This window comes from Trachypithecus francoisi, unplaced genomic scaffold (assembly GCF_009764315.1).
Source record: "Trachypithecus francoisi isolate TF-2019V2 unplaced genomic scaffold, Tfra_2.0 Lachesis_group0, whole genome shotgun sequence".
NCBI classification, from domain to species: Eukaryota; Metazoa; Chordata; class Mammalia; order Primates; family Cercopithecidae; genus Trachypithecus; species Trachypithecus francoisi.
In genome coordinates, this window is record NW_022681453.1 from 127998809 (window position 1) to 128024120 (window position 25312).

The 25312-nt window shown below is 42.1% G+C and overlaps 1 pseudogene; it reads right to left on the reverse strand.

The window, feature by feature from the left end:
* Positions 1–271: 271 nt before the first annotated feature.
* LOC117077259 lies at positions 272–742 on the reverse strand (annotated as a pseudogene).
* Between the last annotated feature and the right edge of the window lie 24570 nt (positions 743–25312).

Sequence of the window (25312 nt, forward strand, 5' to 3'; positions counted from 1 at the left end):
TCTAGAGTCAAACTACCTGGCTCTGCCAAATTACTGATCTTGGGCAAATTATTTAACCTCTCTCTGCCCTGGTTTTTGCATTTGTAAAATTGGAATGAAAAATGCTGCTTCAAAAGGGCTGATGCAAAGATTAAATAATATAAAGTACTTAGAAGAATATCTGGCATATATTATATGTTCAATATATGTTTAAAATGATGATAATATGATGAATTGATAGTGTCAGATAAACAAGAAATCGTGTGTTTAGAAGAAGACCATTTGACTACGGTTTTTTTTTTTTTTGGCAGTTTTTACATTTTTATTTAAATACAAAACGTGCATATGAGCTGTCTACTCATTTTCTTTGCTGCGCAGCCTGGCATTGTGGTTGGTGACTCTGATGGCCAGCTGGGCAGCTCTTTCCACTATGGCTTTGTGGTTCTTGGAGGAAACACTGTGAGCGATCTCAGCACAGTAAGATTTGTTGCACATCAGCAGCACTTTCAGCTCCTTGATGTTGTGGAACAGGAACTTCCAGAAGCCACTGGGCAGCATGTGCTTTGTGCTTTTTGTTTCTGCCATAACCAATGTTGGGCATCAAGATCTGGCCCTTGAACCTTCTATGAACCCCGTTGTCAGTACCTCTGGGTTTCCGCCAGTTAGGCTTCATTTTGACGTATCGGTCAGACTGGTGCCAGATAAACTTCTTGGTTCTCTTTTCGACAATCTTGGGCTTCACAAGGGATCTGAGGGCAAACATGATTCTGAGGAGGAGATGACTGCCACCTCCGTAAGCAGTGCCCAGGTTGGGGTTTTTAAAAATTAACTTATTTATTTTGAGACAAGGTTATGAGACTATATATATATATATATATATTTTTTTTTTTTTTTTTTGGAGATGGAGCCTTGGTCTGAACTCCCAGACTGGAGTCCAGTGGTGCAACCTCAGTTCACTGCAACCTCGGCCTCCTGGGTTCAAGCAATTCTCCTGTCTCAGCCTCCCGAATAGCTGGGGTTACAGGTGCCCACCAGTATGCCCAGCTAATTTTTTTGTATTTTTAGTAGAGATGTGGTTTCACTATGTTGGCCAGGCTGGTTTTGAACTCCTGACCTCAAGGGATCTGCCGGCCTCAGCCTCCCACAGTGCTAGGATTACAGGCATGAGCCACCATAACCGGCCGAGACTTTCTAACTTTTGTACTTCTGTAGAGACTAGTTTTCACCATGTTGCCCAGGCTGGTCTCGAACTCCTGGCCTCAAATGATCCACCCACCTTGGCCTTCCAAAGTGCTGTGGTTACATGTATGAATCACCACACCTGGCCTAAGGTTGACTTTTAAAAAAAGAATTCTTGTCAGTAGAGAAGGATAAAGACTGAAAAATCACAATGGAGAAGGCAAAAACCAGTTAGGATAAAGACTGAAAAATCACAATGGAGAAGGCAAAAAACAGTTAAAGGGCTACTGCAAGCATACAGAAGAGATGAGTAGAAACTGAAGGAATACAATGAGAATGTAGATAAAGAGATAAAATTGAGATATTTAAAATGTTGAAGTAATGAGGCCCACTACGTAGAGATGTGATAAGAAATGAGGAGAGATTCATAGGTAAATTTAAGTTTTTACTTAAGCAAAACATTATGAACAATTGGGTACATAATGATGCCATTAGTTAACATAGAATATAGAAGAAGATCCCTTTATTTGTGGAGGGAGATAAGTTCTTTTTGGAAAAAATTATATTTGAGGTGTCTTCAAAACTTGCAATGATTTTAGAGAAGATTAAGTTTTGGGAGTCTCTAGTGAATGTTCAGCATTTAAGATGGTTGGATATAAAAATGCTCTAGAAATAAATGCTGGGTGCCACAAAGTGAAACCAGCATTCAGGCAAAAGTTTTCTCAGCAAGGCAATTTACTTCTGCAGAAGGGTGCCACTTGCATCAATCAAGATTGCAAGAGCACACAGAACAAAGGAGAGCAGGGGGTTTTTATCTCTGGCGCATAGTCCTTACCTCTGTGTCACTCCACAACAGGCTGGGGTCAGACCACACAATCTGAGCTGACCCAATTGGCTACTTTCAAATATCTTTGTAAATATGGAAGGGAAGGGGGACATGAGGTACAGTGGTGAAGCATGTGAGACGTGCAGTATCAGGCAAAGAATGGGTGCAGGTAACCAAGGAAACAGATGTGAGTTATTGATTAGAGCTGACGGGAGGGGTGTAGGCTGTTTACAGTAACTAGGGGCGAGGAGGCATGTAGAACAAGAAAGTTAAGTTTGGGAACAAAGAACCAGGAAGTTAGCAGGCTAAACCTTTGAAGAGAAACTTTACTGTATCCTGCAAGATCAGGAAAACATGAGATTTTTTAGGGAAAGTTTAAATGAGGAGAAACTATAAAAGAGTAAATGCAATTTATAGGTAGGACTATTTTGAAAAAAAGAGGCTACCTGGTGTAATTTATAGAGCAAAGGAGACTATATAATTGTATTAATATAGACTATCATATTTAAGAGTAATATTAATAAAAGATGGAAGGGCCCAGACATGGTGGCTCATGCCTGTAATCCCAGCACTTTGGAGGCTGAGGTGGGCAGATCACTTGAGGTCAAGAGTTCAAGACCAGCCTGGCCAACATGGAGAAACCCCACCTCTACTAAAAATACAAAAATTAGTGGGTGTAGTGGCAGATGCCTTGTAGTCCCAGCTACTCTAGAGGCTGAGGCAGAAGAATCACTTGAACCCGGGAGGTGGAGGTTGCAGTGAGTGGAGAGTGTGCCACTGCACTCCAAAAAAAAAAAAAAAAAAAGAAAAAGAAAAAAAGATGCAAGGCAAATTAGCTGATTAATGTAGACTAGATATAAACTCCCCTAGAGCAAAGATACAAAGATTTCTGTTTTGGCATGACAGTATCTTGCCCAGTACTTAATTCATTATAAGTTCAAAGTAAATATAGATGAATACATGAGATATGAATGATAAAAATAAATAGAACAGATGCAGTGGCTCATGCCTGTAACACTAGCACTCAGGGAGGCAAAGGTGGGAGGATAGCTTGAGCCTAGGAGTTCGAGACTTGCCTGGGCAATATGGTGATAACCCCATTCTCCAGAAAAAATTAAAAATAAAAAAACCATGAATAGATACCTAATCTATGTAACAACATGGACAATGCTTAACAATATGTGCACAAAAAATAAAGCAGAATATAAATTGATCCTCTGGTGTGTACTGGAGTTTGAAAAAAAAAGTTGATCAGCACTGTGATTATAATTTTGTAAAATTTATATGTGCAAATAGATAAGAAGGCAAGACTTAAATGAAAATAGTTTGTTAGGGTGATTAAAATACTGTTCTCCCAACTTTGGGAGGCCAAGGTGGGCAGATCACAAGGTCAGGAGATCGAGAGCATCCCGGCTAAACACGGTGAAATCCCATCTCTACTAAAAATACAAAAAATTAGCCAGGCGTGATGGCGGATGCTTGTAGTCCCAGCTACTTGGCAGGCTGAGGTAGGAGAATGGCAGAATCTGAGAGGCGGAGCTTGCAATGAGCTGAGATCATACCACTGCATTCCGGCCTGGGTGACAGAGTAAGACTCTATTTCAAAAAAAATGCTGCTCCCCCTCAACCCCAACCATTTATTTGGAATTCCATTCATAATGTAATTTAATAAGAAAGAGAACTGTTAAAACACACTTTTAAATTTTATTTATTTACTTTAGAGACAGGGTCTTGCTCTGTTGCCTGGGCTGAAGCACAGTGGCATGATCATAGCTCACTGCAACCTTGAACTCCTGGGCTCAAGTGATGCTCCTGCCTCAGCCTCCTGAGTAGCTGGGATGACAAGCACATGCCACCACACCTGACTAATTTTTAAAGAGATTTTTGGTAGAGATGCTGTCTTGCCATGTTGCCCAAGTTGGTAATGAAACATTTTTGACCAGAAGGCAAGATCACTGACCTCTACAGCAGGCTTGAGTCTATTGTGATTACCTTAGGCTAGCCAATTCACCTCTTTGAGGTAGTGCCATTATGCCAAAACATGAAAAAAATGATGTCAGATATAACCAGGTGGAATGGAGACAGTAATGAAGGGGACAGTATTCTGGTAAGAATATGAAGGCTCCTAAGGATCAAGATGACTGGAGCATAGAGTATAAGGGAGCTATGGCAAGAGTAGAGCTTGGCCTAGAGATTCCTGGCAAACAACTAAGGGATTTATGTTTTATCTTCTGTCGTTTCAGCTATTTGGGTTGCTGAGATTGGAGAATCACTTGAGCCAGGAGTTTGTGTTTAGCCTAAACAATGGAGTAAGACCCTTTCTAAAAAAAAAGGGAAAAAAATGTTATTCTAAGGACAATGGGAATCCATTATAGGTAGAATAAAGCAAGCTGTGGCTCTTAGAAGACCAGAAGCTCATGTGAGGAAGCATAAGGTTTTATCAAAACTTAGAGTTTACTTAAGAGGCTAAGGTGGGAGGATGGCTTGAGCCCAGGAGGTCTCAGCTGCAGGGAGCCTTGATCGAGCCACTGCACTCCAACCTGGATGACAGAGACCCTATCTCAAATTGTTTTTTAAAAAAAGCAAAAACAAAAACGCTTAGAGACTATCATAAGATAGCTGTTCACCTGACTTGCCTGGGCAGGTAACCTTAGGAAAATTCTCAACTTCTTCAGGAATGAGGACTGAAAATATATTATCACAAACTCATAATCTGGGGACTGTGATTAGCCTCCTAAAAACTTGCTCACCTCCACATTATCCTGACTATTTTCCAGAATTTGCATGGAAAATTATGGGTCTCCTTATTTTAGAATTCTTTGCTTTCAGTTCTTTCTTAATGTTATTGTTATTAAACAATACTTGCTTCTTAACATAAAATTTTTATTCTGGAATAATTTTAAATTTACAGAAAAGATTCAAGTGTAGTACAGAGTTCCTATATATACTCCAACTAGTTTCCCCTAATGTTGGCATCTTATATTACGATAGTACATTTGTCAAAACCAAAAAACTAGTGTTGATATATTGCTATTAACTAAATTCCAGACTTTACTAAAATTTCACTAGTTTTTTTTTTCCCACTAATTTTTGTTACTAATATTTGGTTCCAGGATCCAATCCTGGATAGCAAATGGCATACATTGTCATGTCTCTTTCATCTCCTCTGGTCTATGACAGTTTTCGCTTGTTTTTCATGACATTTTGTCAGTTTCAAGAAGTCAGTTATTTTGTAGAATGTCCCTCAATGTGTTTTTGTCTGATAGTTCTCTTGTGATTAGACTGGAGTTAAAGATTTTGGGGAAGAATACCACAGAGGGGAAGTGCTCTTCTCACCATATCCTATCACAAACGGGATGCCATCAACATGATTTGCCACTGGTAATATTAGCTTTGATCACTTAGTTGAGAAATCTGTTCTTCAGATTTCTCCACTGCAATTTTTCTTTTTTTTTCTTTCTTTTTTTTTTTGAGACAGAGTCTCGCTCTGTTGCCGAGGCTGGAGTGCAGTGGTGCAATCTCGGCTTACTGCTACCTCCACCTCCACCTCCTGGGGTCAAATAAGTCTTGGGCCTCAGCCTCCCAAGTAGCTGGGACTAGAGGCACCTGCCACCACGCCCAGCTGATTTTTTTGTATTTTCATTAGAGATGGGGTTTCACCATGTTGGCAAGGCTGGTATTTAACTCCTGACCTCAAGTGATCTGCCTGCCTCAGCATCCCAAAGTGCTGGAATTACAGGCATAAGCCAACGCACCTGGCCCAATTGTTTCTTATACATGCTTTATTCTTTCGACGTCACTAAGTTCAACCCACACTCCAGGTGAGGAGGAGTAAAGAGGGGAAAGAGTGAATAAGTTCCATCTTCAGGAGTGGGGGTTATCTGCATATACTATTTGGAATGCTTCAGTAAGAAAAATTTGTCCCTTTATTCCCATTTATATGGTTATTTACTCATTTATATCAGTCTAGATGCCTTGTTATTCACTATATATGTTGAGTATAATCCAATGCTACTTTTGTTTTATTTAATTAATTAATTAATTAATTAATTTTTGAGATGGAGTTTTGCTTGTCACCCAGGCTGGAATGCAATGGCGTGATCTTGGCTCACTGCAATCTCCACCTCCCGGGTTCAAGCAATTCTCCTGCCTCAGCCTCCCAAGTAGCTGGGATTACAGGCGACTACCACCACGTCTGGCTAATTTTTTGTAGTTTTAGTAGAGACGGGGTTTCACCATGTTGGCCAGGCTGATCTCAAACTCCTGACCTCAGGTGATCTGCCTGCCTCGGCCTCCCAAAGTGCTGGGATTACAGGCATGAGCCGCTGTACCCAGCCTTATTTTATTTTTGTCACAGGGTCTTGGTCTGTTGCCCAGGCTGGAGTGCAGTGGTGCAATCTTGGCTCACTACAACTTACGCCTCCTCAGCTCAAGCAATCCTCCCACCTCAACCTCCACGCCCAGCTAATTTTTGTATTTTTTGTAGAGAAAGCATTTCACTGTGCTGCCCAAGCTGGTCTGGAATTTGCAGGCTCCATCGATTTGCCTGCCTTAGCCTCCCAAAGTGCTGGGATTACATGTGTGAGCCACTGAGCCTGCTCTACTTTATTTTTTTTTGCTCAGATTACCCAGCTTTGGCCATTGAGAGCTCTTTCAGTTTGGGTCCTGTGTTCTTTGATGTACTCCCATCCTTTAATTTTCTGAGTACTTCCTTGCTTTCTATAAGCCTCTGTAAGCATCTGGAAGATGCTTATGGCTCATTTAATATTTTCTCTGGCCCAGCCCTAGAATAATTTATTTCTCCATATATTCTTTTTCATTAACAATTTGTCCCAGGTAGGTACGGTGGCTCATGCCTGTAATCCCAATGAGATAGCCAGGTGGAGGAGGGTCCCTGGAGAAACTCCAACCAGGCTGTCCACTCAGGTGGAGACTTAGGAAGTTCATGATGTTTGTAGCAGGGAGGAGCCTGGCTCCTCCTCTTCCTGTATGGAAGCTGAGACTCAAGCTGCAGGTGGGAAGCACTCTAGCAGGGACTCTGTCCTAGCAAGAGTCCCTGTTTCCCCCTTTTCTTCATTTTCACCCAATAAAACCCTGCTTTACTCACCCTTCAAACTGTCTGCGAGCCTAATTTTTTGTGGCCGTGGGACGAACAAGGACCCCGTCTTTAGCTGAATGAAGGAAAAGTCCTGCAACATTTTTTGGCACCCAATGTGGGGCCTCAAAAAGCAGTGAGTGAAATGGGGACTCCAAACCTTTCACTGTTGTTTCTAAGCCTTTCATCCTTAGACTTCTGAGGGTGGGAGAAACCATGTCCCCAGCCCCCCATCACTCCTGCACCTTTTCATGGCCTTTTCCTTCCTTTTTCAGGACTGACCAGTGAACAGCAGCTCCCCACGACTCTCCCCTCCTTGCCAGGGCTGGGATGCATGGCCCAAGGTTCCAGCACAGCCAGATGGCTGGCATTTTCCACCATGTGCCACTGGAACCTTCCCTTTCCCAAGGGGCTCTTCTCCATTGGACAGTAATTAAGCTTTTCTCCTGTTGGAGGAACAAGTTGTATAAGAATAAGAGGTTATTTCCCAGGCATGTTTAAACCTTTCATCTTTCCTGTTCTCCACCAATCAGCAGTTAACCTTTAAAATTTTTCCCCCATTTGAGAAGACGGTTTTACTAGGCCAGGCCCCAACTCTCATTGTATTCTTTGCAAAGTTTTGGTTGTGAAATCAAGCCTCCATCTTATTTTACATCCTGAGGGCAAGGCTTGTAACTCCGGTGGCAAGGCTTTGTTTAGCAATCCTGCTTTAGGGAACAAGTTTCTTTCTGGTTTGATATCTGCATGTTTTCCTAGCCCTGTCTCTTAAAGGGAGACTCCCAATGACTGGGTATTCTGCCTCTCAGTGTGTGTGTTGTGCATAATGTCTGTAAAAAGAGATCTAATTAATTTGGCTTAAAGGAATACAAGGGTTTGGGTCAAATACGTTTTAAAGGGAAGATAAACGCTGTAGTACCTTTTAGTTCACATGACTTTAATCTTTGAGAAATAAAAACAGTCCTAAAGATTTGGTAAAATGCAGGTCAGATACAAGATTTGCTAAGTGTTTTAAGGTTACAAACTGCCACTGCACTCCAGCCTGGGTGACTGAGCGAGATTCCATCTCAAAAAATAAAATAACAAGGTTTTCCTAAGGTGCTAATCTGCTCTTTGGCAAAATTTGTAAAGGGTGATACAAGATTTTTGCTTCTTTAAAATTTCTAAGTCATGATTTTGGCAAAATAAATAACTTATGGTAATCTGGAATTCTTTTTTTTTTCTTTGAGACAGAGTCTTGCTCTGTTGCCCAGGCTGGAGTGCAGTGGTGCAATCCTGGCTCACTGCAACCTCCACCTCCCTGGCTCAAGTGATTCTCCTGCCTCAGTCTCCTTTATAGCTGAGACTACAGTCACATACCTCCACACCTGGCTAATTTTTGTATTTTTAGTAGAGACATTGTTTTACCATGTTGGCCAGGCAGGTCTCAAACTCCTGACCTCAGATGATCCACCCACCTTGGCCTCCCCAAGTGTTAGGATTGCAGATGTGAGTGACCATGCCAAGCCCGGAAATGTGGAATTCTATTCCATAATATCAAGTGTTTTAAACCTCAAACATTTAACAGCCTTCCCGAAATCAAACTTCAGCTTCACAATTGTCTTTCCTGGCACCTGGCTTTTCGAATACTTCAGAGGGCCCCTGACGTGTCCAGAAAAGAGAGGTAAACAGGATTGTCTGACAGGTTTAGGTACATGGAATTGCCAAAATATGCTCAATCTTCTTTAGGTTGTATCTTGGTGAATAATGCTAATACATGTTTCAAATTGTATGGAATTTCTAAAATTCTAATATCTGAGTACATACTATCAATCATAATTAAGGTTTTTATCTTAAGTTATTGTAAACCATGGAGATAACCAAACTTCTTTGTCAATCGTATTTCTAACTAACTACCCTGGACATTTTGCTATTCACAGATAATTGTTGTCTTGTTTTAATCCTTTTCAAAGATGGTTTATAATGAGCTATAGAACTTTATTTATTTATTTATTTTTATTTTTTAGTAGAGATGGGGTTTCACCATGTTGGCCAGGCTGGTCTTGAACTCCTGACCTCAAGTAATCTGCCCATCTCAGCCTCCCAAAGTGCTAGGATTATAGGCATGAGCCACCACACCCGGCCGTGATGAGCTATAGAACTTTAACAGGTGCTCTCAAATATAGGCTTCCCATAACTTTAGAGATTATAACATTGGAATAAAGGAAAATGTATAGGACTCATAAAGCTGAAATGTTCACAAATATCAAGCAAAACAAGAGTTAACTAAATGGACAGAACTCAGCTGAAGCAACCTTTTTGAAATTTGCTTGGAATATTGCTGATCCTTGTTTTGTTTTTCAGAGTCAAGGAAACTTTTTTCTTTTCTTTTTTTTTTTTTGAAATGGAATTTTGCTCTTGTCACCCAGGCTGGAGTGCAATGGCACTATCTTGGCTCACTGCAACCTCCACCTCCTGGGTTCAAACGATTCTCCTGCCTCAGCCTCCTAAATAGTTGGGATTACAGGCACCCACCACCATGCCTTACTGATTTTTTGTATTTTTAGTAAAGATGAGGTTTCACCATGTTGGTCAGGCTGGTCTTGAGCTCCTGACCTCAGGTGATCTGCCTGCCTTGGCTTCCCAAAGTGCTGGGATTACAGGAGTGAACCTCCGCACCCAGCCATTTTGAACTATTTAAGGCCTTTAATAATTGAGTAAGGTATGCTCCTATGAACAAAATTTGGAGTATGTTTGTTTTCCTCTGCCTGCTTCCTCTAAAATTTGGAAACTATCTGTGAGTATTCATACGGCAATATAATTGTTTGCATCAGTGCAGTAAGAATCCATTTTCTTTTGCAAAACGACCCAATTGGAGAAACTGGTCATTTTATCACTCGATGGGTATGCTTTCCTTTAAGAGGTCAATCTCAACTTGCAGAACCAATAAAAGCCCAGTGGGGAAACTGGCCTCATACCCTTGCCTATGCAGTCCCTGTACAGGATTCCTGACCTGTGGTCAGTAAAGAATGTCACTTTCTAACAGGTCTAGGAACTCCAAGTTTATCTCGAGACCTTAAGAGGACAGAATCACCCAACTCACAGGTGTTTGAGAATACAAACCCATGGTTGGGTTCAGCTTTAAAGGTCTTATCTGAGATCCCTTGGGGAACAGAGTTCCATCAAAGCTAATCCAAAAGGCCTATGTAGAAGTAATTATTATTGCAGCACTTTATGCAAATAATCAGGCCAAGTATAAGATTAAAATCTATTTTGCAAACCACTCAGTCCTATCATAATTTTTTTTTTTTTAACAAAAATGAGGACTGGAGAGAAAGTAATTATGTTCCCAAACTTATCATACATTTGTCACTAAATTCTAAACTCAGTAGTTTTTAAGTTTTCGCCTACATGTTAGACTAGCCCTGCTTGTTCCTGTGAACCAACCAGCAGTCTCCAGCTGCAACTCAGAAAAGACAAGAGGGATGGTAATGTAGAAATCCGGATCAATATTCTGGTTCTAGGCAATTATCCTACAAATCCTGCCAGGTGATGAGGATAAATAGGATGCCCATCACTTGGAGCTTTCATTTTGGGAAAGTAAAACCAAGGGAGCTAACAAAAGCCAGGCACTATGCACCCAAATCCTAACAAACATAACTATAGCTACCAGTTATCTGGGTGTGTCACAAGACATCCTTTTCTCTCCCTTGTTGGAGGAGGACTCAATTCCACAGTTTCACCTTAGCATTCAGCTTATGATAAGGAGTCTATGCACCGCCCCCTCATGACACATTTTTGTCCCATACTCAATTTCAAGCTTCAAGTCAAAGTCCTGGGAAAGAAAACTGGATCTAAGGGATCCAGAGGCAGATGACAACAGAGGTTAAAAGGCACAGTGCAGGTGAGCATGGCTGATTCCTGTTGATTAAGCCAAGTCCAAGCTTCCTATTTCATGGATAAAGGCCGCGTTAGTATCCATGATGTAAATTAGGTCTAGGCAACTCAAACGCTACTGACAACAGGGGAGACAGGGTATATATGGGTAGGAGCAGATGATTCTCGCCCCCTAGAGCCCCCTGCTTCATGGGTGCAAGTCATTTTGACACCCATGGCGGCACCTGTCAAGGTCGCAGGGACTTGGAGATGCAAGGATGGAAGATGGGAATAGGATGCTCTTCCCTCTCTCCCTCACGTACCCTGGGTACCTGCTAGGAAGAGAAGGGAACCAGAGAAACCTGCTTCCCTCTTTCTAGATGGGTAGCCATTCATCTTCAGTCTATACCTCATTCGAATGCATACTGAACCTCTGGGACTCCTTTAAAAACTCCTTCTTTTCCTTTCTCCTCCTCTGTTCTCTTTTCACTAATAGGTAATTGTGTTTTCATACTATGCTCCCCTGAGATGCATCCTCCAACCTGAAAGAGTTAATTTGCCAAGCTTAAACTGGTTGTCTTAGGATTGGACTTAGGGGAAGGGAACCCAGAAGCCCAACATGCCAGCAAAAAGGTACATTTTTTTTTTTCCAGTTGGGTTTTTGGCTTCCCTCTCCCTGTGCAAACTGGTAAAAGGCCTAGGGATTTTTGAGCTGTCCTTACCCCTACTCTTGTTTCTTGCCTTCAGGCCATCAAACTCCAGTCATGCAACTGGAGCTTCTGACAATGGCACCTTCTGCTGGGAACCCTTACATAGGCCTCTGAGGTAGCTCTGACTTCTGTTTGCCGGAAAACAGTGCCCCCTGTCAGCAGGAGGCAGTTAAGATTGGTCTTCGTCTTTATCCTTAATCTAAGGACAGTTAGATGTACTTTTTTTTTTTTTTTGAGACACTTTCGCTCTTGTTGCCCAGATTGGAGTGCAATGGCATGATCTTGGCTCACTGCAACCTCGGCCTTCCGGGTTCAAGTGATTCTCCTGCCTCAGCCACCTGAGCAGCTGGGATTACAGGCATGCGCCACCACGCCCAGCTAATTTTGTATCTTTAGTAGAGACAGGCTTTCTCCATGTTGGTCAGGCTGGTCTTGAACTCCCGACCTCAGGTGATCTGCCCGCCTCAGCCTCCCAAAGTGCTGGGATTACAGACGTGAGCCACCGCGTCCGGCCAGATGTACTTCTTTAGAGGGGGAAGTGAGATAGCTAGGTGGGAGGGGGTCCTCAGAGAAACTCCAGTCAGTCTGCCCACTGAGGTGGAGCCTTGGGAAGTTCACTTTGCAGCAGGGAGGAGACTGGCCCCTCCTCTTCCTGTGTGGAAACTGGGATTTGAATAGCATGTGAGAAGTGCTCTAACAAGACTCTGACCTAGCCAGAGTCCCTGTTTCCCCCTTTTCTTCCTCTTTATCCAATAAAACCCTGCTTTACTCATCCTTCAAACCATCTGCGAGCCTAAATTTTTGCAGCTGTGGGACAGACAAGGACCCCATCTTTAGCTGAACTAAGGAAAAATTCTACAACACCAGCATTTTGGGAGGCCAAAGCGGGTGGATCACCTGAACTTAGGAGTTCAAAACTACCCTGGACAACATGGTGAAACCCAGTCTCCACTAAAAATACAAAAATCAGCCAGGTGTGGTGGCACGGGCCTGTAATCCTGGCTCTCAGGAGGCTAAGGCAGGAGAATCACTTGAACCTGGGAGGTGGAGGTTGCAGTGACTGCACTCTAGCCCAGGTGACTTAGCCAGACTTTGTCTCAAAAGCAAACAACAAACCCAATTTATACCAGATTTAGCCAGTGGGAATGTCTCCAAACTGGCTGGTGGGTTCTTTTAACATGGTCCATCAGTATTTGAACTATATGTACATTGTGGCACAGCAGCATGTACTAGGTTCATCTCATACTCTCCTTCCCCAGACATGGAATCAGCCATTTCTCCTGAAGCCTTGGTTCCTATTATTGGGGAACTGCATTTAGAAACTAAAGTCTGAATGATGGGTATACATCTGCTTCTTTAAAAATATAAAATGTTTTATCAAAGACATTTTTAATGAACTAAAAAGATAAGACTTTAGGATTTTTAATGAACTAAAAAGATACAACTTTAGAATTTTATTCACAGGCATAAAATATGAGCTAGGATGCCATGGACTTCAAAAAGTACTTTTTTTGATTTTGGTGGTCTTGAAAGCATTGAAAACTAGGAGTTATTTGATTGTAAACATAGACTTGACCTTAGACTTTTATGAATATCATAATTTATTACTGTAGTGAAGACATTGTAAAAAATACACAAGACCAGGTACAGTGGCTCATGCCTGTAATGAGGAGGCCAAGGCAGGCGAATCACAGGATCAGGAGTTCAAGATCAGCCTAGCCAACATAGTGAAACCCCATCTCTACTAAAAATACAAAAAATTAGCTGGGTGTGGTGGCAGGTGCTTGTAATCCCAGCTACTCAGGAGACTGAGGCAGGAGAATCGCTTGAACCCGGGAGGTTACAGTAAGCCGAGACTGCGCCACTGCTTTCCAGCCTGGGCAACAGAGCGAGACTCCATCACAAAAAAAAAAAAAAAAAAAACCCAAACAAAAAAAGAAAAACATACACAATCATTTTTAATCATCTTTATCCTTCTGTAACTGTTCATTTTCTCTTTCCGTAATTGTGCATTCAATTATGTTTAATCTTCCATAACTGTTATCTTAAGTGCATGTATTTATTTTTAAGTTTTTTTTTTCCTTTAAATCAATGTTACTGTGCTCTTATTTAAAAGGAGGGGACTACCATTAGCTTCAAATAGCACTAGCCCAATATTTCTGAAACATTTAAATAAGCCTTTATTAGTGGAAAGTTCTCTGGTCTATTCACTAGTATTTCATTTCAATTTTTAAAATGTTGGTAACATCCACCGAATTGATTTCATGATCCAATAATGAATCGGGATTAGACGTCTCTACTAAAAATACAAAAAAATTAGCCTGGTGTGGTGGCATGTGCCTGTAGTCCCAGCTACTTGGGAGGCTGAGGCAGGAGAATGGCATGAGCCTGGGAGATGGAGCTTGCAGTGAACTGAGATTGCGCCACTGCACTCCAGCCTGGGCGACAGAACGAGACTTGTCTCAAAATAATAATAATAACAATAACACTAAGTAAGACTGGGCACGTTGGCTCACGCCTGTAATCCTAGCAATTTGGGAGGCCAAGGCGGGCAGATCATCTGAGATCAGGAGTTTGAGACCAGCCTGACTAACATGGTGAAACCCCATTTCTACTAAAAATATAAAAAATTAGCCAGGTGTGGTGGTACATACCTGTAATCCCAGGTACTCGGGAAGCTGAGGCAGGAGGATTGCTTCAACCCGGTAGGCAGAGATTGCAGTGAGCCGAGATCGCGCCATTGCACTCCGGCTTGGGCAATGAGAGTGAAACTCTGTCTCAAAAACAAAACAAAACAAAACAAAATAAAAAACAAAACAAAAAAACATTAAGTATATACAATGATTTCAAATAAATTAGCCTTTTACTTAAAATACTGAATCTAGTAGTAATAGACTTCTGGAGCTTAATAATAATAATTTAAGTGCTTATTACATGCCAGACGCTGTGTAGTCAGCACCTTTACATATATTTCTTTCTTTCTTTTTTTTTTTGAGATGGAGTCTGGCTCTGTCACCCAGGCTGGAATGCGGTGGCGTGATCTCGGCTCACTGCAAGCTCCGCCTCCCGGGTTCACATCATTCTCCTGCCTCAGCCTCCTGAGTAGCTGGGACTACAGGCGCCCGCCACCATGCCTGGCTAATTTTTTTTTGTATTTTTAGTAGAGACGGGGTTTCACTGTGTTAGCCCGGATGGTCTTGATCTCCTGACCTTGTGATCTGCCTGCCTCGGCCTCCCAAAGTGCTGGGATTACAGGCGTGAGCCACCTTACCCGGTCACATATATTTCTTTACTTGATCTTATCAGCCCATTGAGGTAAACATTCTACATTTTAAAAAGAGAGAACTAAAGCTCAGAGATGTTAAGTAACTCACTAAAGACCAGGTAAAGGATTCTAATTCTAAAGTTTGTGCCCTTAACTGCAACATCACAACATCTCAGCACTATTAGCAATTTAATTTAGGTGGAATGAGCGTAAGAGTTACATTATAAGGGTTGCCTAAAAGGGATGGTAAAGGAAAGCAGCTTAGGAGTTGAAAAAGAGCATGATAGCATAGGCCTGAAATATGATCCTAAAGTTGAGAACCATGTCTATTGACTTTCAGAACATTCTATTTTTCTCGGTCAACACTGGTGCTACCAGACCTCAGACCCTCAGTTCTGCATTAATGCATCTGAGTTCTGGATTGTCTACAGAACAGAAAAGATACTCTTTCTTCTGAAGAAAATCGTATTTCTTCTTTTTAGTTTCGATCTTTGTCAAAAATTCTACCTATTTAAAGAATCAGGCTGCTTTGGGCACACTGCCTGTGGGGTAGCCCAGCTCCAAAAGGAGCAGTTAAAAAGAAAGAAAGGGGCCAGGTGCAGTGGCTCATGCCTGTAATCCTAGCACTTGGGGAGGCCAAGGTGGGCGGATCACCTGAAGTCAGGAGTTCGAGACCAGCCTGACCAATGTGGTGAAACCCCATCGCTACTAAAAGTACAAAATTAGCCAGGTATGGTGGTGGGTGCCTGTAATCCCAGCTACCCAGGAGGCTGAGGCAGGAGAATCGCTTGAACTTGAGCTGAGATCACGCCACTGCACTCCAGCCTGGACCACAAGAGCGAGACTCCATCTCAAGAGAAAAAAAAGGGCCTGGCGCAGTGGCTAAAGCCTGTGATGTCAGCACTTTGGGAGGCCGAGACGGGAAGATCACTTGAAGTCAGGAGTTCAAGACCAGCCCGGCCAACATGGTGAACCCTCATCTCTACTAAAAATACAAAAATTAGCTGGGCATGGTGGTGGGAACCTGTAATCCTACCTACTTGGGAGGCTGAGGCAGGAGAATCACTTGAACCTAAGAGGCGGAGGTTGTAGTGAGCTGAGATCATACCACTGCACTCCAGCCTGGGTGACACAGTGAGACTCTGTCAACAAAGAAAGAAAAAAAGAAAGAGAGAAGAGAGAGAGAGAGAAAGGAAGGAAGGGAGGAGGAAAGGAAGGAAGGGAGGTAGAATCAATTAGTTTTCAGAAAATTTTAGAAAACTTTAATGTCTCACTACTCTCCATAATTATTTTCCTTTTCCCAGAGACAACTGCATTTAACTTTTTGGCTTATTATTTGGTGTCTTCCACATCTCTAAAAAATATATGGTCATTTATCTATTGCCCATGTATTATGGGCATTGTGGAAAATAAGACCTCAGCTCTCTTCCATTTATTTCCCACATTACACATGCACAAGTACCACTGCTCTTTCTTCAACTTACTCATGTTGGAATTCAGTTGGATCAATTTTATATGTATTTTCATAATATTTATATATTCAGAGCTGAGCCATGAGATAAATGAGGACTACTTTTCTGAAATGACTTTATTTCTTTCCAATGTTGTTAATTATCTTTTTAAAACTTGCTTAATTTTCTAACTACCTATTCATAACTCAATCCCAACAGTACATTAACCATCTAAATATCCACTCAAGAAGTTCATTCACAGGAAGCATTCTATCAGATTAATCCTGAAAAAGTCTCTCTCAAAGATGTTTTTACTTCCTAAAAACTGGGCTGGACGCTGGGTGTGGTGGTTCCTGCCTATAATCTCAGCACTTTTTGGAAGGTCGCGGCAAGCGGGCAGATCACCTAAGGTCAGCAGCTGAGGCAGGAGAATCCCTTGAATTGGGAGGCCGAGGTTGAAGTGAGCGGAGATTGCTCCACTGGACTCCAGCCTAGGTTATTTTTAAAACAAAACAAAACAAAAAAAGAACAACAACAACAAAAAACTGGGCTGGTTACACTCTTTTAAAAAATTATTTATTTATTTATTTCAGTTTTTCAGATAGCCATTTCTGGGTTCAAGGGCTGGTTAAACTATTTTTTCTTTCTTTCTTTTCTTTTCTTTTTTTAACTGTTGGACACCATTGACTAGATGGTTACACTCCTAATACAACTGTCATACTGACATTGTCTTCACCATCTTCACCAACATCTGGGGATTCACTCCACCTCTCCTCTGTGTTGGAATTATTTTTTGACCCCTCAACTTTCTTTTTTTCCTTTGGAATAACCATAATCTTTAGCTGCTTCCTCAGAAAAAAAAGGTGAGTAAGTAAATTTTTTACATTTTTTAATGTCTTATTTTCTTTCTTTTGAGACAGAGTCTTGCTGTGTTGATCAGACTGGAGTGCAGTAGCGTGATCTCAGCTCACTGCAACCTCCACCTCCTGGGTTCAAGTGATTCTTGTGCCTCAGCCTCCTGAGTAGCTGGAGTTACAGGCACGTGCCACCATGCCCAGCTAATTTTTTTTTTTTTTTTTTGAGACAGAGTCTCACTCTGTCGCCCAGGCTGGAGTGCAGTGGCATAGTCTCGGCTTACTGCAACCTCTGCTTCCCAGGTTCAAGCGACTCTCCCACTTCAGGCTCCCAAGTAGCTGGGATTACAGGCACGTGCCACCATGTCGGCTAATTTTTGTATCTTTAGTAGAGACAGGGTTTCACCATGTTGGCCAGGCTGGTCTCAAACTCCTGACCTCATGATCCACCCACCTCAGCCTCCTAAAGTGCTGGGATTACAGGCGTGAGCCACCACACCTGGCCTTTTATTTTTTTTTTTTGAGACGGACTCTCGCTGTGTCACCAGGCTGGAGTGCAGTGGCATGATCTCGGCTCACTGCAACCTCCACCTCCTGGGTTCAAGCGATTCTCCTGCCTCAGACTCCTGAGTAGCGGGGGCTCCAGGCACACAACAACACACCCAGTAATTTTTGTATTTTTATTAGAGATGGGGTTTCACCATGTTGACCAGGATGGTCTCCATCTCTTAACCTTGTGATCTGCCCGCCTCAGCCTCCAGAAGTGCTGGGATTACAGGCATGAGCTGCCACGTCCAGCCTTTGTTTTTTAATAGAGAAGGGTTTTTGCCATGTTGGCCAGTCTGGTCTCAAATTCCTGAGCTCTAGTGATCTGCCTGCCTTGGCCTCCCAAATTCCTGGGATTACAGGTGTGAGCCACAGTGCCCTGCCTTAAAGTATTTTCATTTTACTGTTACAGCTGATGATAGTTTGGCTGGCTATAAAATTCTAATTTTAAAATAATATTCCTTCAGAATTTTGGAAGGCATTGCTCAAGTATCTTATTTCCATTTTTGCTATTTAAAAGTCTAAAATGATTTCAATCCTCCATCTTTTGTATGGGACCATTCTTTCATTTCTAGAAGCTTGTAATATCTTATTTTCTTCTCAGGCATCCTTGAATTTCTTGATGTGCTTTGGTATGGGTCTATTTATGTGTGGGGCACTAGATGGGGTCTTTCAATGTGTCACTACATGTCCTTCTTCTCTGGGAAATTTCCTGAATTATTTCATGTACAATTTTTCCTCCTCCTTTTTCTCTGTTATCTCTTTTTCGAATGCTTACTATTTGGAAATTGTATCACCTAGACTGATATTCTTGTTTTCTTATCTTTTCTAGTGTCCGTATCTTAATCTCTTTGCTCTATTTTCTAGAATATATTCTCAACTTTATCTTTCAAATCCTTTATTGAGTTTTTTTGCTTTTGCTGGCATACTGTTAATTTCCAGAAGCTCCTTTTAATTTTCTAAAATAAATAAATATATAATGTGTGCACAATAGTATATATATGTCATAGATTTTATATATCTGTAAATATATACATATGTATAATTCTATACACACACACCCCCTCACACACACACACATACCCCACCATCACCACCACCACACCTAGCAAATTAAAAATTTTTTTTCTGTAGAGATCAGGGGGTCTCACTCTGTTGCCCAAGCTGGTCTCAAACTCCTGGCCTCAACTCAAGTGATCCTCCCAAAGTGCTGGGATTACAGAGGTAAGCCACCATGCCAAGCCTGAATTTTTTTTTTTTTTCTTGAGACAGAGTTTTGCTTTCACTGCCTAGGCTGGAGTGTAATGGTGTGATCTTGGCTCACCACCACCTCCGTCTCCTGGGCTCAAGTGATTCTCATGCCTCAGCCTCCTGAGTAGCTGGGATTACAGGCATGTGCCACCAAGCCTGGCTAATTTTTTTTTTTTTTTTAGACGGAGTCTCACTCTGTCGCCCGGGCTGGAGTGCAGTGGCCAGATCTCAGCTCACTGCAAGCTCTGCCTCCCGGGTTTACGCCATTCTCCTGCCTCAGCCTCCCGAATAGCTGGGACTACAGGCGCCTGCCACCTCGCCCGGCTAGTTTTTTGTATTTTTTTTAGTAGAGACGGGGTTTCACCGTGTTAGCCAGGATGGTCTCGATCTCCTGACCTCGTGATCCACCCGTCTCGGCCTCCCAAAGTGCTGGGATTACAGGCTTGAGCCACCGCGCCCGGCCTTAATTTTTGTATTATTAGTAGAGACGGGGTTTTTCCATGTTGGTCAGGCTGGTCTCAAACTCCTGACCTCAAGTGATCTGCCTGCCTTGGCCTCCCAAAGTACTGGGATTACAGGTGTGAGCCACTGCCCCTGGCCAATATTTTTAATATTTATAAAATCAGGCACAATTAGTTCTAGAAACTGTTGGTTGATAAAAGTTATTTTATATTTCCTAATTTTTTGTTTCTTGAGGAAGGAGAACTATAGTCTAAATTTACAAAAGTTAAAATTGGCTGGGTGCGGTGGCTCACGCCTGTAATCCTAGCACTTTGGGAGGCCGAGGCAGGCAGATCATGAGGTCAGGAGATCAAGACCATCCTGGCCAACATGGTTAAACCTTGTCTCTACTAAAAGTACAAAAATTAGCTGGGTGTGGTGGCTTGAGTCTGTAATCCCAGCTACTCAGGAGGTGAGGCAGGAGAATGACTTGAACCTGGAAGTCAGAGATTGCAGTGAGCCCAGATTGTGCCACTGCACTCCAGCCTGGCAACAGAGCAAGACTCCATCTGAAAAAATAATAATAATAAAATAAAAGTTAAAATTAATTTCAAGGCTGGTCATAGTGGCTCAAGTGTAATCCCAGCACTTTGAGAGGCCGAGGTGGACGGATCACCTGAGGTCAGGAGTTCGAGACCAGGCTGACCAACATGAAGAAATTCTGTCTCTACTAAAAATACAAAATTAGCCAGGTGTGGTGGTGCATGCCTGTAATCCCAGCTACTCGGGAGGCTAAGGCAAGAAAATCAATTAAACCTGGGAGATAGAGTTTGCGGTGAGCCGAGATTGCGCCATTGCACTCCAGCCTGGGCAACAAGAGTGAAACTGTCTCAAATTAAAAAAAAAAAAATTAATTTCAAGTGAAATACTTTAAGATTTAAAATGATAGCACGTTTCAGTATCACATTTTTTTTTTTTTTTTTTTTTTTTTTTTTTTTTTTTTTTGAGACGGAGTCTCGCTCTGTCGCCCAGGCTGGAGTGCAGTGGCCGGATCTCAGCTCACTGCAAGCTCCGCCTCCCGGGTTTACGCCATTCTCCCGCCTCAGCCTCCCGAGTAGCTGGGACTACAGGCGCCCGCCACCTCGCCCGGCTAGTTTTTTGTATTTTTTAGTAGAGACGAGGTTTCACCATGTTCGCCAGGATGGTCTCGATCTCCTGACCTCGTGATCCGCCCGTCTCGGCCTCCCAAAGTGCTGGGATTACAGGCTTGAGCCACCGCGCCCGGCCCAGTATCACATTAAGACAACTCAAGCTAAAAATAGTGCCACAAAATTTATCAAAACCTTAATCTTAATGAGTGTTAGCAACTGTGTATATAAGGTTTCACTCTGCATTTACTTTTATTTTAAAAAAGTATTTTCCTTTTTGGAGTGCAGTGGCGCAATCTCGGCTCACTGCAGCCTCCACTTCCTGGGTTCAAGCGATTCCCCTGCCTCAGCCTCCTGAGTAGCTGGGATTACAGGTGCCCACCGCCACGTCTGGCTAATTTTTTTGTATTTTTAGTAGAGAAGGGGTTTTACCATGTTGGCCAGGCTGGTCTGGAACTCCTGACAGCAAGTGATCTGCCCACCTAAGCCTCCCAAAGTGCTAGGAATACATAATGTAACTCAGGAGGCAAAGGCTGCAGTGAGCCAAGATCAGGACACTGCAATCCAGCCTGAGCAACAAAGTGAGACTCCGTTTCAAAAAAAAAAAAAGAAAGAAAGAAATAGTACTGCTTTTCAATACAGAAAACTTGGAAAATATAGAAACTCACAAAGAAGGCAGGGCATGGTAGCTCATGCCTCTAATCCCAGGACTTTAGGAGGCCCAGGCAGGAGGATTGCTGGAGCCCAGGAGTCCAATCAGCCTGGTTAACACAGGGAGACCTCAATCCCTATTTAAACACACACACAGAGCGAGAGAGAGAAATAAACATTCATAATGCCACTACCCTAAGAGAACCACTGTTAGCATTTTGGTAAAGTCTTTGTAATACATTTTCATGCAATATACATATATGTATCCTGTACAAAATTGGTTGCACATATAAGCTGCTTTTTACAGTTATAGACATCTTCTCTTATCAGTAGATAGTCTTCTATAATTTCGTTGCTAGTTGCTATAGAATATTCCATGGTATATTATTTTAAAAATGAAATTTTTTTTTTTTTTTTTTTGAGACAGTGTATTGCTCTGTTGCCCTGTCTGGAATACAGTGGTGCAAACACAGCTCACTGCAGCCTCAACCTCCAGGCTCAAGCAATCCTCCTGCCTCAGCGTCCTGAGTAGCCTGGACTACAGGTGCACACCACCACACCCTGCTAACTTTTGTCTTTTTTGTAGAGACGAGCTCTCATTATGTTGCCCAGCCTAGCTTTAAACCCCTGGCCTCAAGTGATCCCCTTGCCTCGGCCTCCCAAAGTGCTAGAATTAAAGGTGTGAGCCACTGTGCCCAGCCAAAAAGATCTTTTTTTTTGATGATCAGGTAAGATGCTCATTGCGAAAAATTCAGATGGGGCAAAAAATATAGACATTATATAGTTTATGTAAATCATTAAGCCATCTTCTGGAAATATCCTTTATTAATATATGGAAATATTAACTTTCAGACTTTATATATGTATATACACACAACATATATATTTTAATATGATTATGTATGGTGTTTTGTGACATTCTTTAAAGTGAACATCTTTTTTTTTTGAGACGGAGTCTCGCTCTGTCGCCCAGGCTGGAGTGCAGTGGCTGGATCTCAGCTCACTGCAAGCTCTGCCTCCCGGGTTTACGCCATTCTCCTGCCTCAGCCTCCAGAGTAGCTGGGACTACAGGCGCCCGCCACCTCGCCCGGCTAGTTTTTTTGCATTTTTTAGTAGAGACGGGGTTTCACCGTGTTAGCCAGGATGGTCTCGATCTCCTGACCTCGTGATCTGCCCGTCTCCGCCTCCCAAAGTGCTGGGATTACAGGCTTGAGCCACCGCGCCCGGCGTGAACATCTTTTTATGATGATGAAAATAGATCTACATCAAAATTTTAAAGTTTGTGTAATGTCCCATTTTGAATATTACATAGAGGCTGCAAACAGTCATTGATGTGGCTTTGGAAATGGAAAGTAAGAGGGCTCAAATCAGAGTTTTGACACTTAACAGCTTGTCTGATCTTACACATGTTACTGGTTTCTATAGAGCTCAATTGCTTAACTGATATCACAAAGTCTACCTAGAAGAAGTAGTGAAGTGTTGGCTGGGTTCCAAATTCAAATGTTTTCTCTACGCAAGGCCTGAAGAGGGACAATATTTATTCTTTAGAGTTCAGGCAGTATGAGATGCTTTGGCTTATGCCCAAGTGGAACTTTTGCATCCATACTCAAAATCACATTGAGAACAAACCAAAAATACATGGAAAGCCAAAACAGAGAAAGAGAAGAGAGAAGAGAAAAGAGACGAGAAAAGGAGGAGAGGTAAGGGAAGGGGTGGGGAGGCTCCGGAGGGGAGGCCAACCCATAAAGAAAAGCAAACTCAGACCCTCATACACTGCTGGTGGGAATGCAAATAATGCAGCCACTTTGGAAAAATCTGGCAATTCCTCAAAAGGTTTAAACATGGAGTTATCACGAGTCAGCAATTCAATTTCTAGCTATATACCCAAGAGAAACAAAACATATATCTGTCTATACCAAAACATATACAGAAATTTTCATAGCAGCGTTATTCCTAACAGCTAAAAAGTAGAAACAATGCAAATGTCTATCAATTGATTAATTAATAAATAAAATGATGTGGCATATCTATACAACAGTATATTTGACAAAAAAGAATGAGTCGTAATACATTCTACAACATGGATGAAACTATAAAACATTATACTAAATGAAAGAAGCTAATTACATAGGCCAGGTGCAGTGGCTTACGTTTGTAATCCTAGCACTCTGGGAGGCTGACGTGGAGGCAGTGGATAGCTTGAGCTTAGGAGTTGGAGACTAGCCTGGGCAACATGGTAAAACCATGTCTCTACAAAAAATACAAAGATTAGGTCACGTCTGTACTCCCACCTACTTGGGGGCTGAGGTGGGAGGATCGCTTCAGTCCAGGAGGTGGAGGTTGCAGTGAGCGGAGATCAAGCTACACTCCAGCTTGGGCAACAGAGCAAGACTCTGTCTCAAAAAAAAAAAAAAAAAAAAAGCCAGTCATAAAACACCACATACTCTGCAATTTCATTTATATTAAATATCTAGACTAGGCAAATCTATACAGGTAGAAAACAGTTAGTGATTTCCTAGTGCCTGGGGAGTTGGGGTTACATCTAGAGTGATTGCTAACAGGTATGGGGTTATTTTTGCAGTGATGAAAATGTTCTAAAATTGACTGTGGTGATGGTTGCACAAATCTGTGAATATACTAAAAACTACTGAATTGTATACTATAAATGGGAGAATTATATCTAAAGAAAATGTTTTAAAAAAGTAAATAGGACATTATAATTCTGAAGGATCATAATGAGATACAATATAAAGTGTTAGCATAAGACGCCCTTAATAAATGGTGGCTATTACTCATTGATGGGCATTTAGTTTGTTTACATTTTTCTCATTGTGATCAACACTTTAAAAAGAACATCCCAGCCCAGTGTGGGATGGCCAAGAGTTCAGGGTTACAGTGAGCTATGATTGTGTCACTGCACTTCAGCCTTGGCGATAGAGATCCCGTCTTAAAAAAAAAGGAAAAAAAAAAAAGGCTGGGAGTTAATAAATAGGTTGGGCACGGCAGCTCATGCCTGTAATCCAGAGGCGGGTAGATCACGAGGTCAGGAGTTTGAGACCAGCCTGGCCAGCATGGTGAAATCCCGTTTCTACTAAAAACACACAAAAATTAGCTGGGCGTGGTGGTGCGCACCTGTAATCCCAACTATTCAGGAGGTTGAGGCAGGAGAATCACTTGAACCCAGGGGGCAGAGGTTGCAATGAGCCAAGATCACACCACTGCACTCCAGCCTGGGCGATAGAGTGAGACTCTGTCTAAAAAAACATAATAAATCAAATCAAATCAAATCAATAAATATTGTAGTCCCAGCTACTTGGGAGGCTGACGTGGGAGAATCACCTGAGCCTGGGAAGTCCAGGCTGCAACATTCATCACGCCACTGCCCTGCATCTTGGTAACAGAGCGAGACCCTGTCTCTAAATAAAGAAATAAATAAAGAGAATATCCTGTACATGACAACAGCGAGCACTTTCACAGCCCTCATTTTCCCCCAGAATCTTCAGAGATGCAGACGTTCTCATAAAATGTTATGTACATTTTTTTTTTTTTTTAGAATCTGAAAAACTGGGTCAGTGGGCATTTCATGGGAAGTACAGAATGTTAGCAAAGTATTCTTTCCTAACTTTTTTTGCGAAAATGGTAATAATGTAAGTATAACTAGGAGCACTTATAGTACTATTTCCAAAGCCCTTGCTTAGGGAAGAAGCTTCAGTATTAAGTTGTTAAAATCCATACCCAAAGTATTTGTTATGCTTACAAAACTGGAGATGGTTCTGCTTTGATCCTATTTGTGGAACTTTGCATACATTTAGCAGAGGAAAACTTGGTCTCCTGCTCTATTGTTTGTCTGACTACTTTTAATAAGGCGAATTCACCTAAACTCTGTTCTAGGGTGTGAACACAGTTGACTTGCACTGAAAATACTCAGTTTGGCTTTTTTTTTTTGAGACGGAGTCTCGCTCTGTCACCCAGGCTGGAGTGCTGTGGCCAGATCTCAGCTCACTGCAAGCTCCGCCTCCCGGGTTTAGGCCATTCTCCTGCCTCAGCCTCCCGAGTAGCTGGGA